The following is a 14973-nucleotide window of genomic DNA, read 5'->3' on the forward strand; positions in this document are numbered from 1 at the left end:
GGTAGGTCATAGCATGGTACTGCATAGGCCATGAGTTCGCGGAACTCGGTTCCACCAACCGATAGGGCATCATCTCAAACGAGATTAGTTTGGCAATGTGGGCGTTCAAACCCAGTGTACGCGGATGAGAGACTGAGTACTTTCTTGACCTACTCATAGTGTCTGGGAGGGTGAGCTGGACTTGAGAGCTGCATATGGTGGAAGTAGCGGTGGACAGGGCGGACTGAGAGAGGGTTGATGATGGTGATGGAGTTGGTGTTCTTTCTGATGGCCTAGATTCAGTATTTCGTTGATATAACAGTGGGATTCCCTGACTGCTGTGGCCTTGCAACGACACCTCAACATTTGCTGCTGTGCTAACCGGTGGGCTTACAGTGGGGGAAACAATGTAGCGTTGCTGACTACCTTCTTTGTGATCAGTTGCACATGTGGCACTTGAGGTTTGGTGTTGTGTCCACGCTTGCAACTGCATGCTGGTTAAATGTCTAAGCATGCAACTGATATTCAAATTTTTCAGATTTTTCCCTCGGCTAAAGGTCTTTGCGCACTTCTTACAGATAACCTTGGCCTGATCATGAGGATTTTGTTCAAAAAAGTACCACACTGCACTCTTCCTACTTTGGCAGACATTTTGCGGCCTAGCACGCTGTGATGTTTTGACCCTCTGGACAAGCTGTCCAGCAACTCTTTTGATGTTTGGAACCTGTCTTTGGAGTGCTCCTGGCCTGCCAGATAACAGCTGTTGCGATGTCGATGTCTGCTGTGGATGCTCCTCATCTGAGCTATTGGAAGCAGCACCCTCTTCCCCCAATGGATGCCAATCTGGGTCACCAACTGGGTCATCCATCACCTCCTCTTCAATGTCATGTGCACCTTCCTCTGTGTCACCGTGTATGGTGGTATAGTGTGCGGGAAGGGGCACCTGAGTCTCATCAGGGTCAGAATCTGGCTCTGTACACTGCGAGGACAATGTAGTGCTCTGAGTGAATGTACCAGCAGAATCATCCATCAGCGGCTGTGCATCAGTGCACTCCATGTCAGATTCATCTTGGCCTGGGTAATTCACCATTTGACTTGATAATCCAGGCATGGTATGTGAAAACAGCTCCATGGAGTAATCAGTAGTATGGCCTACGTCATCCTTCAATCTTGGTTGGGGTGAAGGACACAAGGAAAGGTGTGGTTCATGAACATGAGCCTCCAGTGACGACTCAGTGCTTTTACTTTTTACAACTGAAGAAGAGGAGGCGATAGAGCTGGAGGCTGAGTCAGCAATGTAAGACAAAACTTTTTCCTGATGCTCTGGCTTTAAAAGCGGTTTGCCAACTCCTAGAAAACTAAGCCTTCGAAGCCTTATGGAGCCAGACGATGACGCAGGCTCAACACCTCCTGCATTCGGTCCTATTTTGCTTTTGCCACTACCATCAGATCCACCACCAACACCATCATTATCAGCTGCCAACCCCCGCCCAATTTCACGGCCTCTTCCACCAGCCTTCCTCATTTTTGGTAGAAATGTAGACAAAATCCAACAAACTATATAGTAATGTAAAACAAGGTACAAGGTGTCTATAGGACAGGGGAGATTTAGATTTTCTGCACACACTAGTGGACACTGGACACTTTTGGATTGTGTGAGGCCCACTGAATATCAGAGCGCTATGTCACAGGCTCGATGGCACAGGTGTGAAAAAAGTGACTACAGGATAAGGGAGATTTTGAATTTCTGCAGACACTTGTGGACACTGGACACTTTTGGATTGTGTGAGGCCCACTGAATATCAGAGCGCTATGTCACAGGCTCGATGGCACAGGTGTGAAAAAAGTGACTACAGGATAAGGGAGATTTTGAATTTCTGCAGACACTTGTGGACACTGGACACTTTTGGATTGTGTGAGGCCCACTGAATATCAGAGCGCTATGTCACAGGCTCGATGGCACAGGTGTGAAAAAAGTGACTACAGGATAAGGGAGATTTTGAATTTCTGCAGACACTTGTGGACACTGGACACTTTTGGATTGTGTGAGGCCCACTGAATATCAGAGCGCTATGTCACAGGCTCGATGGCACAGGTGTGAAAAAAGTGACTACAGGATAAGGGAGATTTTGAATTTCTGCAGACACTTGTGGACACTGGACACTTTTGGATTGTGTGAGGCCCACTGAATATCACAGCGCTATGTCACAGGCAGAAATTGGCTAGTGTATCACAAACTACAAGGTGTATGTAGAATTGGGCAGAATAGGAATCTCCCTAGAGTGTAGGTCTGTAAGAACGGAACAAGTCCTCCACTTATCCTTCCACAGTGACACACAGATAGCTTCACTGTGGCTGTGATAACAGCCGTTACACGGTACTGTGTGAGGAGCGTACACCACTGTATGGTGTGAAAAAATGCACGCTCAGTACCTCAGCAGGAGAAAAAAAAAAATTGGGATTGCTTTTAAAAAAGCAGTTTGCAGAGCAGTGGGGAAACAGCAATGCAGCTGTCAGGAAGCCTTAGAAGGCAGCCTAACAACCAACACCGCTGATCCACCACAATATAGCCTCCCCTTGCACTGCACACACAGTGACTGGTGTGTTGCACAGGCAAAATCGCTAGCAGCAGAAGCAGTTTTTTTTCTTCTTCCCTGCCTAACGCTCTCCCTACAGAATCAGCAGCAGCAACCTCTCCCTATGCTAAGATCGGCAGAAGTAAGATGGCGGTCTGTGTGCACGCCCTTTTATAACTCCTGTGACGCCCACCAAAGCAAGCCAATCACTTGCATGCCCTTCTGAAAGATTGTGGTGACCCCTGCCTATGTCATCACATTGCCCACAGTGTCCGTGGATCCTGATTGGCTGAAAAAGAGCGCAAAACAAACTTTTGAAACGCGACTTTGGCGCGTAAGTCGCCGACCTCGTGGCCGACCTCATCCTAGGGTCGGGTTTTGTTTCATGAAACCCGACTTTGCCAAAAGTCGGGGACTTTTGAAATTTTTCGACCCGTTTCGCTCAACTCTAGCGATGACCAAAAAAAACGTAATTCTGGCGTTTTGACTTTTTTCTTGGTGCGCTGTTTAGCGATCAGGTTAATCCTATTTTTATTGATAGATCTGGCGATTCTGAACTCTGCGATACCAAATATGTGTATGTTTGATTTTTTTTATTGTTTTATTTTGAATGGGGCAAAAGAGGGGCAAATTAAATTTTTATATTTGTTTTATATTTTTAAAAACTATTTTTTAACTTTTGCCATGTTTCAATAGTCTCCATGGGAGATTAGAAGCTGCCATCGCCTGTATATAGCAGAAGTACTCACTTGCTATGAGTGTCGACCACCGGACAACGCTCATAGTAATCCGGCAGTGACAACCATAGAGTGTCATGGTATGCCTAGGTTACTTTAGGCAAAAACCCCGGGACCCCTGTGATGTCCCTCAGACTAGGGGAACCCTGTCTGTCCCTCTACCCAGGGTTTACACTGAAGGTGTGCCTGCCTGAGCCTCCACCCTGTCCCTGTCTCCTGTCCAGCCCTAAGCTGAACCCACCACCCTCCACCCAGTGAGGGGACCAGACACCAGACCCCACAAATACGTATGGACAGGGGTAAAAGAAACACCACACAGTTAATACACAAGGGAATACAATAATGTGCAAGGGCAACCAAATATATATATAACAGATTGGAGAAAGAACCACTGAGGGATATACTGCACCAGATATCAGACGCTCCAACACCACCACTGCTGACCGGTATTGCTAGCACTAGGCTAAAGCTATAGTCGGCGACGCCCATAGTCAGGACGAACTATTTAAAGACCAAGGGCGTGGCCCAGCCCTCAGCCAGCATGACAACCTGGTTAACCCTATCCCGACTGGAACAGAATACCCAACAGGGTATTACCGCTGTCTGCCGGACACCCTGGTGTGAACAGTGTCCGACATGACAGTACCCCGCCTTCTACGAGGGACCTCCGGAACCTCACCATGTCGAGGACCTGGCTTGTCCGGATGGCGACGATGGAACATAGTAACCAGTCGATCAGCATGAATGTCAGAGGCCGGCACCCATGTCCTCTCCTCAGGACCATAGCCACGCCAGTGGACCAGGTACTGTAGAGTGCGACGCACAACCCTAGAGTCCACCACTTTGGACACCTCAAATTCCAACGCGCCATCCACCAAGATGGGAGGTGGTGGCCCGGGGGAACCATTCACCAAACCCACGACCTTCTTTAGCAATGCTTTGTGAAATACATTATGAATCTTATACACAGCCGGCAACTCCAAACGAAATGCCACTGGGTTGATCACTGCGGAGATTCTAAATGGGCCAATGAACCTGGGACCCAACTTAAGTGACGGTATCTTGAGCTTAATGTTCCTAGTAGATAACCACACCCAATCACCCACACACAGGTCCGGACCTGGCACACGTCTGCAGTCAGCCACCCGTTTGTACCTGGAACCCACCTTCAACAAGCGCTGCTTGACTCTCCTCCAAACAGACGACAATTGAGCTCCCAACTGGTCCTCTTCAGGGACGCCAACTGAGCACCCCTGACGCAAGGTGCAAAATTGAGGATGTTGACCATACACACAAAAAAAAGGAGATTCCCCAGACGATTCCTGGCAATGGTTGTTTATTGCGAATTCTGCCAGAGGAAGAAACGCTGACCACTCTTCCTGATTGTCGGAAATAAAGCAGCGCAAGTATTGCTCCAGGTTTTGGTTCATCCGCTCAGTCTGTCCATTCGACTGAGGGTGGAAAGCCGATGAATGAGATAATTTGATTCCAAGGCGAGAACAAAAAGCTCTCCAAAACTTTGCCACAAACTGCGTACCTCGATCAGACACAATGTCAGACGGGACACCATGAAGTCTGACCACCTCGCGAATAAATATCTGAGCAAGAGTCTTAGCATTGGGCAAAGACGGTAAAGCAACGAAATGTGACATTTTGGAGAACCTATCAACAATTACCAAAATGACCGAGTTCCCTGCCGAGGCGGGCAAGTCAGTAATAAAATCCATGGAAATCTCAGTCCATGGCTTACTGGGCACCCCGAGAGGCTGCAAGCTACCAGCGGGACGGGAACGAGGAGTCTTGGCCCGTGCGCACGTGGTACAGGCAGCCACATATGAGGCCACATCCTGCCGGATTTTAGGCCACCAAAAACGACGCGATACCAGTTCCAGAGTGCTCTTAACCCCTGGATGACCTGCCAGTACCGTGTCGTGATGTTCGCCCAACACTCTAGAGCGTAGATGTAGCGGCACAAAAGATTTATTAGCAGGCAACCCCGGCGGTACCACCTCCTGAGCCTCCGCAATCTCTGCCTCAATCTCTGTCGTGATGGCAGATACCACCACACCCTTTTGGAGAATAGGCACCGGCTCTTCACATAACTCTCCACCAGGAAAACACCTGGATAAAGCGTCTGCCTTAACATTCTTCGACCCAGGTCGATAGGTAACAATGAAGTTGAACCGGGTGAAGAATAATGCCCAGCGAGCCTGTCTGGAGGACAGGCGCTTAGCAGATTCTAAATAAAGCAAATTCTTATGGTCGGTTATCACAGTAATCTGATGAACAGCCCCCTCCAAGAAGTGTCGCCACTCCTCAAATGCCAATTTGATGGTCAATAGTTCCCTGTTGCCAATATCATAATTACGCTCCGCAGGCGACAGCTTCTTGGAGAAGAAGGCACACGGATGCAACTTGGCCCAAGAAGGGCCCTGAGACAGTACAGCCCCCACTCCAACCTCCGACGCATCCACTTCCACGACAAACGGTAAGGAGACATCGGGCTGCACCAGAATGGGCGCTGAGGCAAAACTATTCTTGAGGAATTCAAACGCCTGTACTGCAGGCTCAGACCAGTCAGAAAAGTCGGTACCCTTCTTAGTCATGTCAGTCAGTGGTTTGGCAATCATAGAGAAGTTCTTAATAAATTTCCTATAGTAATTGGAGAAGCCAAGAAATCGCTGAAGCGCCTTAAGATTATCAGGCCGATCCCAATGTAGTACCGCCTGCACCTTTGCGGTGTCCATCTTAAAACCTGAGGCGGAGATTATATAACCCAAGAACGGTAGCTCCTGTACGAAAAACACACATTTTTCAAGCTTGACATAGAGCCTGTTCTCTCTGAGCAACTGCAGAACCTGTCTAACATGCTCTATATGTGTATCATGGTCGCGAGAGAAAATGAGGATGTCGTCAAGATAAATTATAACAAACCTCCCCAACAACTGAGAGAAGACATCATTAATGAAGTGTTGAAAGACCGCCGGTGCCATAGTCAACCCAAACGGCATTACCAAACTCTCAAAGTGACCCTCAGGGGTATTGAACGCTGTCTTCCACTCATCCCCCTGACGGACTCTTATAAGATTGTACGCCCCCCTGAGGTCCAGTTTGGAGAACCACCTGGCACCAACCACTTGGTTGAATAAATCGGGTATAAGTGGCATAGGGTAAGGATCACGGACCGTAATCTGGTTGAGTTCTCTGAAATCCAGACACGGGCGTAAACCGCCATCCTTCTTTTTAACAAAGAAGAAGCCAGCAGCCAGAGGAGAAGAGGAAGGTCTAATATGACCCTTGCTCAGGCTATCCGCAATGTATTCCTTGAGAGCTAGCCTCTCGGGACCTGAGATATTAAACATTCTAGCTTTAGGTAACTTGGCCCCTGGTTTCAACCTAATAGCACAGTCATAGGGGCGATGCGGTGGTAGTTCCGAACAACCCTTCTCAGAAAATACATCCGCATAATCCAGCAACGGCTCCGGGATACTGGGGGTCAAAGCGGAAATACATGTAGCCAGGCACCTCTCCTGACACTCCCTGCTCCACTGAATTATGTCCTGGGTCTTCCAATCAATAACAGGATTATGCATTGACAACCATGGAAAGCCCAGAACCATCTGAGCCGGTAAGTTACTAAGCACCTTACAAGTTACCCGCTCTGAGTGTAATACTCCGATGTGGAGTTGTATATCCAACACACACTCTGTGATCTCCCCTTGAGACAACGGGGAAGCATTGATGGTAACCACCCGGATGGGATTCGGCAATTTCTCCACCGGAAATCCCGCTGTATGCGCGAACCTCTCATCAATGAGATTGGCAGCTGAGCCACTATCAATAAATACTGTAATAGAGAGCATTTGCCCCCCAAGTACCACCCTAGCAGGGAGCATACACTGGGAAACCATGACGGAGGATACACAAAGGCTCAGACTAGACTCCTCCAAACCCTCTGAGCCTATCAGTTTTCCGCCAGCGCGCCCTTCTTAGGTACCAGGGGGCAAGCGTTAATAAAATGTCCTCCTTTGCCACAAAAAAAACAGAGCCCCTGCCTTCTGTGCCAAGGACGTTTAGGCTTGTTACTCGGTGACTGTGCTATACCAGCGATCTGCATGGGTTCCACGGATTCACCCGCGGCAACCTCACCGACCACTCCCCCACCTCCCGGAGGCAACGAAACCAGCGCCCCCTGACGGAGACGTCGGTCTATGCGTACTACAAGTGCCATCGCAGCCTCCAGAGAGGCGGGAGTCTCGTACATTAGGAGAGTTTGTTTAACCCTTCCAGAAACCCCATGCAAAAATTGACTTCTAAGCGCAGGGTCATTCCACTGCGTCTCCACCGCCCAGCGCCGGAATTCCGTGCAGTAATCCTCAGCTGGTCGATCACCCTGTAGCAGTGAGCGTATCTTAGACTCTGCTAAGTTTAATCTATCCGGATCGTCATAGATCAAACCCAGAGCAGAGAAAAAAAAATCTACAGATTCAAATGCCTGTGAGTCTGAAGGGAGTGAAAAGGCCCAGGCCTGTGGGTCACCACTCAGCAAAGAAATCACCAAGCCCACGCGTTGAGCCTCATTACCTGAGGAATGTGGACGCATACGGAAATACAATTTGCATGATTCACGAAACACCGTGAACTTACCACGATCACCAGCAAATCGTTCAGGAAGGGGAAACTTGGGCTCAGCTGCCCTGGCTGCAGCCTCAGCAGGTACTGCAGGAGCTGACAGGCCTTGTTGCTGGACCGCCCCCCTGAGTTCAGTGACCTGTATGGATAGAGCCTCCAGCTGCTTGGTTAGGGAAAGTATAGGATCCATAGTAAGTAACCCCTATATTCCCTATCTATACCTTTTTTTTTTTTTTTTTCTCTCACTTTATTATTTGGGCCGACTATAATGTCATGGTATGCCTAGGTTACTTTAGGCAAAAACCCCGGGACCCCTGTGATGTCCCTCAGACTAGGGGAACCCTGTCTGTCCCTCTACCCAGGGTTTACACTGAAGGTGTGCCTGCCTGAGCCTCCACCCTGTCCCTGTCTCCTGTCCAGCCCTAAGCTGAACCCACCACCCTCCACCCAGTGAGGGGACCAGACACCAGACCCCACAAATACGTATGGACAGGGGTAAAAGAAACACCACACAGTTAATACACAAGGGAATACAATAATGTGCAAGGGCAACCAAATATATATATAACAGATTGGAGAAAGAACCACTGAGGGATATACTGCACCAGATATCAGACGCTCCAACACCACCACTGCTGACCGGTATTGCTAGCACTAGGCTAAAGCTATAGTCGGCGACGCCCATAGTCAGGACGAACTATTTAAAGACCAAGGGCGTGGCCCAGCCCTCAGCCAGCATGACAACCTGGTTAACCCTATCCCGACTGGAACAGAATACCCAACAGGGTATTACCGCTGTCTGCTGGACACCCTGGTGTGAACAGTGTCCGACATGACATAGAGGTCCGCAGTAGACCTCTGGTTGTCATGCCAACCCATCGGTGACCCACGATCACGTGATGGGTGGATTTCAGGTGCTTGTCGGAAGCGCGTGTTCAATGCCGCTATCTGAGTTTAACAACGGAATTTAATGGGTTAACAGCTGCGGGAGCGTCGTGATTTCTGCCATGGCTGTTAGCGGCACATGTCAGCTGTTCCAAACAGCTGACATGTGCCAAAAAGATGTGGGCTCAGCGCCAGAGCCCACATCAAAGGTAGGGTGTCTGACATCGGCGTATTATTACACCCGATGCCGGAAAGGGGTTAAAAAGGGGACCCGAAAAAATAGCATGGGGTCCCTCCTGTTTTTAACCTCTTCACCTCAAAGCCTGTTTTTACCTTCCTGAACAGGCCAATTTTTACAATTCTAGCAATGACTAGCCAGGTCTTTCCCCAGGAAGGAACAACCACGGGAAGGGCAGTCTCCAATGAAGGAAACCAAATATGCCAAAACATGATATCCATCCACAGACAGCTGTTTCGGGGTATTGCCCCTCATCAGTGTGGAGTAGGAAACTGGCCAGTAGGAGCAATACCTAGTAGAAGACTGTATAAAATGAGTTCATTGATCCTCATTTTTCACAGTCTTCTACTAGGCATTGCTCCTACTGGCCAGTTTCCTTCTCCACACTGATGAGGGGCAATACCCCGAAACAGCTGTCAAATGTGGATGGATACCATGTTTTGGCATAGGTGGTTTCCTTCATTGGAGACTGCCCTTCCCGTGGTTGTTCCTTCCCGGGGAAAGACCTGGCTAGTTATTGCTTGCGTTGAGAAACATGTGATGGTGTCTCCGCGGCTTGTGTTTGCATGTTTTTACATATTTCCCATAGGGGATGGGGGCATTGCTCTAGAATCACTGCGTTGAGAAACGTGATGGTGTCTCCGCAGTGTTGGATGTTGATCTCCGTGAGTTCATTCATCCTCATTTTTCACAATTTTTACAATTCTGACCAATGTCACTTTATGAGGTCATAACTCTGGAACGCTTCAATGGATCCGAGTGATTGAGACAGGTTTTTTTTGTAACATATTGTGCTTTATGATAGTGATAAAATTTCTTTGCAATAACCTATTTATTTTTTTAAATATTGGGAATTTGGCAAAAATGGAAAATATTTTGCAGTTTTCAAACTTTTAATTTTTATGCTATTAAATCAGAGAGTCATGTCACACAAAATAGTTAATAAGTAACGTTTCCCACATGTCTACTTTTCATTAGCACAGTATTCAAAATATTTTTTTGTTAGGAAGCTTTCGTTAGCAGGCGTTCACAATTCACATTCCCTGCAGGACCCTGAAGGACCTCGCGGCCATCTTACGGCCAGGGGTCACCATGGAGGTGATCAGCACAATGTGATCGAATTATGTTGTGCTTATAGGAACAGACAGTGAGCTCACTCCCTGCACGATTCTCCTCTATGTCTCTGTCACTATTGACAGTGGCACCAGAGGGGTTAATCGTCTGCGATTGATGCTAGCACTGATCGTGGGCTCTGCTGAAGGGTGTCCGCTCTTATATAGCGTGGACACCCACACCAGATCGTGGCTGTGCTCTTCGTGAACCTGAGAGATCGTGGCACCGTAGATCAACTGCAGTTTGCAGGAATGCAGTTCCCGCAGCGCAGTACATGTATTGCGCATGTCGGGAAGGGGTTAATAACCAGCAAAGGCTAAGTAAACAGCTGTGGGCTGATATTAATAGACTGGAAAGGGGCCATGGATATTGCCCCTGCTCAGACTAATAACACTAGCCTTGAGTTGCCCCAGAAATGGTGCATCCATTAGATTTGTCAAGTCTGGTGCTTAGCTTTAGTTCTTTCCGCATGCCCTGGTGCATTGGCAAGCGGAATAATGGTTTTGGATTGATTTCAGCTATGTAATGTCATCAAGCCCAGGGGTTAGTAATAGAGAAGTGTAGTCAAAAGAAATAAACACACACAAAGAAAACTACTTAATTGTAAAAAGAACACTTCCTTGACACTCTTTTAACCATATATTGCCATTAAAGAATGAAATATTCCAAAGAGTCTTACGGAAATCCATCCCACGTCCCACGACCATCCCCAATTCTGCTACATCCCGATGGTGTGTTGAGCTGCATCATGAGTAATGTGACTGCTCAGCACGCCAGCCGGAACACACTGACAGTAGTATCAATTTTATTTTTCGGCCCCCTTTTTAATAACCAGTAAAGGCTAAGTAGACAGCTGTGAGCTGATATTAATAGCCTGGGAAGATTTATGTTTGCTGACCCATTCCCAGACTACTAAGACCAGCTATCAGCCTTGTTCTCTCCCCCAGCTTGTTAATAAAAATAAGGGGGACCCTACACCATTCTTTTTCTTTCATTTATTTATTAGATAATTACAAGTACAGAAAACTACACACACAAAGCACTGATTATATATCTCACTGACATATTCCTTTCTGTCTATCTACAGTGGGGAAAATAAGCGTTTGATACCCTGCGAGGGTGAGGGCACCATCCAGGAGACCGAGACCTCATTATCATTGTAAGTGATTTTTTTACTGTTGTTCCACTTTATAATTATTCATACTTGTGCACTCAAGCTTGGTTCTCGGTTTTTGTTTACCTATGACATGCTTGCATCGACACTTTATGGTATCTGTTAGCACTTTGCACTTTACTTCTTTAGCACACTTGTGGACACTATTGTAGGTATATATATTTGTTCTTTTTATATTTTTTTATATTTTTTCCTATTATATATTTTTTATTTTTTGAGATATAGAATCAAAATTTTATATAGAAATGTGCATGTCAACACTTATTTCTAGTGCTGATGTATCGCTCTTTGTTGTTTAGTCTTTACATATGTGCAATCTTCATATGTTTGCATTGTCCCTATTCGCTCGGTTAATATTTACCTGATTTATTTATAAATTATAATTTTTGGATACTTATTATTGTGGATTTTTGGTCGGTATTTGCTCATTTCCAGTGTTTGTGTTAGTCTCCGACTGTCCGATATTTTACACTTGCTCCTCACGTTTGCTTTGGTAGCAGGCTTATTTGTATTTACTCTATTTCTAGCACTATAAAGGTGTATCCACTGGGAAATATACGTGTCCTGCCCCCTGGCATTAATCCTTGTTTTTGTTTTATAATATAGTGGGGAAAATAAGTATTTGATACACTGCGATTTTGCAAGTTTTCCCACCATATTGTATGATTTATAAATAATTAAATTGCATTTTATTGCATGAAATAAGAATTTGATCACCTACCAACCAGCAAGAATTCTGGCCCTCACAAACCTATTAGTTTTTCTTTAAGAAGCTCTACTCTGCAGTCATTACCTGTATTAATAGCACCTGTTTGAACTTGTTACCTGTATAAAAGACACCTGTCCACACACTCAATCAATCACACTCCAACTTCTCCACCATGACCAAGAAAAAAGAGCAGTCTGTGGACACCAGGGACAAAACTGTAGACCTGCACATGGCTGGGATGGCCTACAGGATTACAAAAACTGTGGGCGCAATTATTAGAAAATGGAAGAAACACAAGATGACTGTCAATCTCTCTAGGTCTGAGGCTCCATGCAAGATCTCGCCTTGTGGGGTAACGATGATTCAGAGTAAGTTCAGGAATTAACCCAGAACTACATGGGGGAACCTGGTCAATGACCTGAAGAGAGCTGGGGCTACCATCTCAAGCATTATCGTAACACGCTACGCTGTCATAGAGTAAAATCCTGCAGGGCATGTAAGGTCATGCACATGTCCAGGCTTGTTTAAAGTTCGCCAATGACCATCTGGATGATCCAGAGGAGGCATGGAAAAGTTCATGTGGTCAGGTGACACCAAAATAGATCTTTTTGGTATCAACTCCACTCAGTGTTTGGAAAAAGAAGGATGAGTACAATCTCAAGAACACCATCCCAACCGTGAAGCATGTTGGGGGAAACATCATGCTTTGGGGGTGCTTTTCTGCAATGTTACAGGACGACTGCACCATATTGAAGGGAGGATGGATGGGGTCATGTACTGCAAGACATTGGCGAACAACCTCCTTCCTTCAGTAAGAGCATTGAAGATGGGTCATGTCTGGGTCTTCCATTATGACAATGACCCAAAACACACAGCCAGGGCAACTAAGGAGTGGCTCTGTAAGGGCTTATACCCATTTGCAAGAAAAACGGACGAGTGCAATAAAAAAATCGGATTGCACTCTGACCAATGTTATTCAATGGGTTACACCTCATCTGCAATTTTTTTTTTTCAGCTGAAGTCGGACTGAGAAAAAAAATCTGTGTATCTGCTGCGCATCTCGGATGAGACTCGCCAATGCAAGTCAATGGATGCGAGAAAAAAATCGCACAGCACTTAGACCATGCGAGTGCTGTCCGATTTTTATGCACCAGTGTCCTTTGAAAAGCTGGCAATTCATGTGCGGTGTACAGTAAAATCACACTGAAATGTTGTTGCTCTGGGACTTGTAATTCCGCAAGTGTTTGTTTACTTATAAGGGGGGCCTGAAGGGTTAGTCAGAGAGCTGGGCAGAGCTGACTAACCACACACACACCGCCCACCTATGGGGGTGGTTACAGCTACATAATGTGACTAGGGTTGGGGTCACATGTTAAGAGTGTATGGACCTGAATGGTCTGTGTTCTAAGGTCCTGAAAGGTCTATGTGTTGGAAGGTGCCAGGAGGGTCAATTCTGGCATTTAACCTTGCTCTTCCCACTTGCCCTGTAGCGGTGGCAAGTGGGGTAATAGTTGTAGGGGTTGATGTCACCTTTGTGACATCAAGCTCCGAGGTTAGTAATGTAGAGGCATCAATAAGATGCCCCTATTACTAACCCCATAGTCAAATTGTAAAGAAAACACAGACACCTAGTAAAAAATCCTTTAATTGAAATAAAGACACAGACTTCTTTAATATTCTTAATTAAACCATACTTATAACCTCACCTATTCCCCCAATGCCCTCTATCTCTTGTAATAAAAGTAAAATAATAAACCAACAATATACCATACCTGTCCGTCGTTTTGTCCCACGCAGTAATCCATATCTGAGGGAGAAATAGTTTTCAACCTGGATGATGCCAAGATGCAACCGTCCTGGCTGAAAACCACTGGTGAATGAGCTGCTGGAAGCTGCGCTCCCTCACAATCTGAACTGCGGGGACAACTGGACCGTGGGAAAATGCCAGTGATGAGGGCACCGCAGTTCAAGCTCAGTGTATTCACAGCAGATCACCGTGAGACTGCACCTTTTCTGGGGCGGCTGATAGCTGATATTTTTAGCCAGGGGAGGGTAGTATCCATGGCCCCTTCCTAGGCTATTAATATCAGCCCGCAACTGTCTGCCTTTGCTGGTTATTAATTATACGGGGACTCCACATTTTTTTAGGGTCCCCCATTTTAATAGCCAGTAAAGGCTAAATATACAGCTGTGAGATGATATTAATAGCCTGGGAAGCTCTATGGGTATTACCCCCTTCCCAGGCTATAAACATTGGCCGCCAGCTGTCAGCTTACCCTCTGCTTATTATGAAAATTGTGCGGGAGCTCATGCCATATTTTTTCAAAAAATAATCTTTAATTAATTAAATGCATGTACAGTAATTTCCACACACACTGTACTAATTGTATTTGTCACGGACATCTACAGCTGTGACCAAAAGTATAGACACCCCTGCAATTTTGTCAGCTAATACTCAGTTTCTTCCTGAAAATTATTGCAAACACAAATTCTTTGTTATGATTATCTTCATTTAATTTGTCTTAAATGAAAAAACACAAAAAGAATTGTCCTAAAGCCAAATTGGATATAATTCCACACGAAACATAAAAAAAGAGGGTGGACAAAAGTATTGGCACTGTTTGAAACATCATGTGATGCTACTCTAATTTTTGTAATTAACAGCACCTGTAACTTACCTGTGGCACCTAACAGGTGTTGGCAATAACTAAATCACACTTGCAGCCAGTTGACATGGATTAAAGTTGACTCAACCTCTGTCCTGTGTCCTTGTGTGTACCACATTGAGCATGGAGAAAAGAAACCAAAGAACTGTCTGAGGACTTGAGAAACCAAATTTTGAGGAAGCATGAGCAATCTCAAGGCTACAAGTCCATCTCCAAAGACCTGAATGTTCCTGTGTCTACCGTGCGCAGTGTCATCAAAAGCCC

The 14973-nt window shown here is 46.2% G+C and overlaps 1 long non-coding RNA gene across 1 annotated transcript in view; it reads left to right on the top strand.

Moving 5' to 3' along the window:
• Positions 1-14973, top strand: part of LOC141080849 (uncharacterized) — a 166251-nt gene that overhangs the window by 81803 nt on the left and 69475 nt on the right. Inside the window, exon 4 of the long non-coding RNA XR_012229156.1 lies at positions 11248-11319. This is a non-coding gene — a long non-coding RNA (uncharacterized lncRNA). The remainder of the gene's footprint in view (positions 1-11247; positions 11320-14973) is intronic.

This window comes from Dendrobates tinctorius, unplaced genomic scaffold (genome assembly GCF_039654945.1).
Source record: "Dendrobates tinctorius isolate UK_male_01 unplaced genomic scaffold, ASM3965494v1 ptg000004l, whole genome shotgun sequence".
NCBI lineage: Eukaryota > Metazoa > Chordata > Amphibia > Anura > Dendrobatidae > Dendrobates > Dendrobates tinctorius.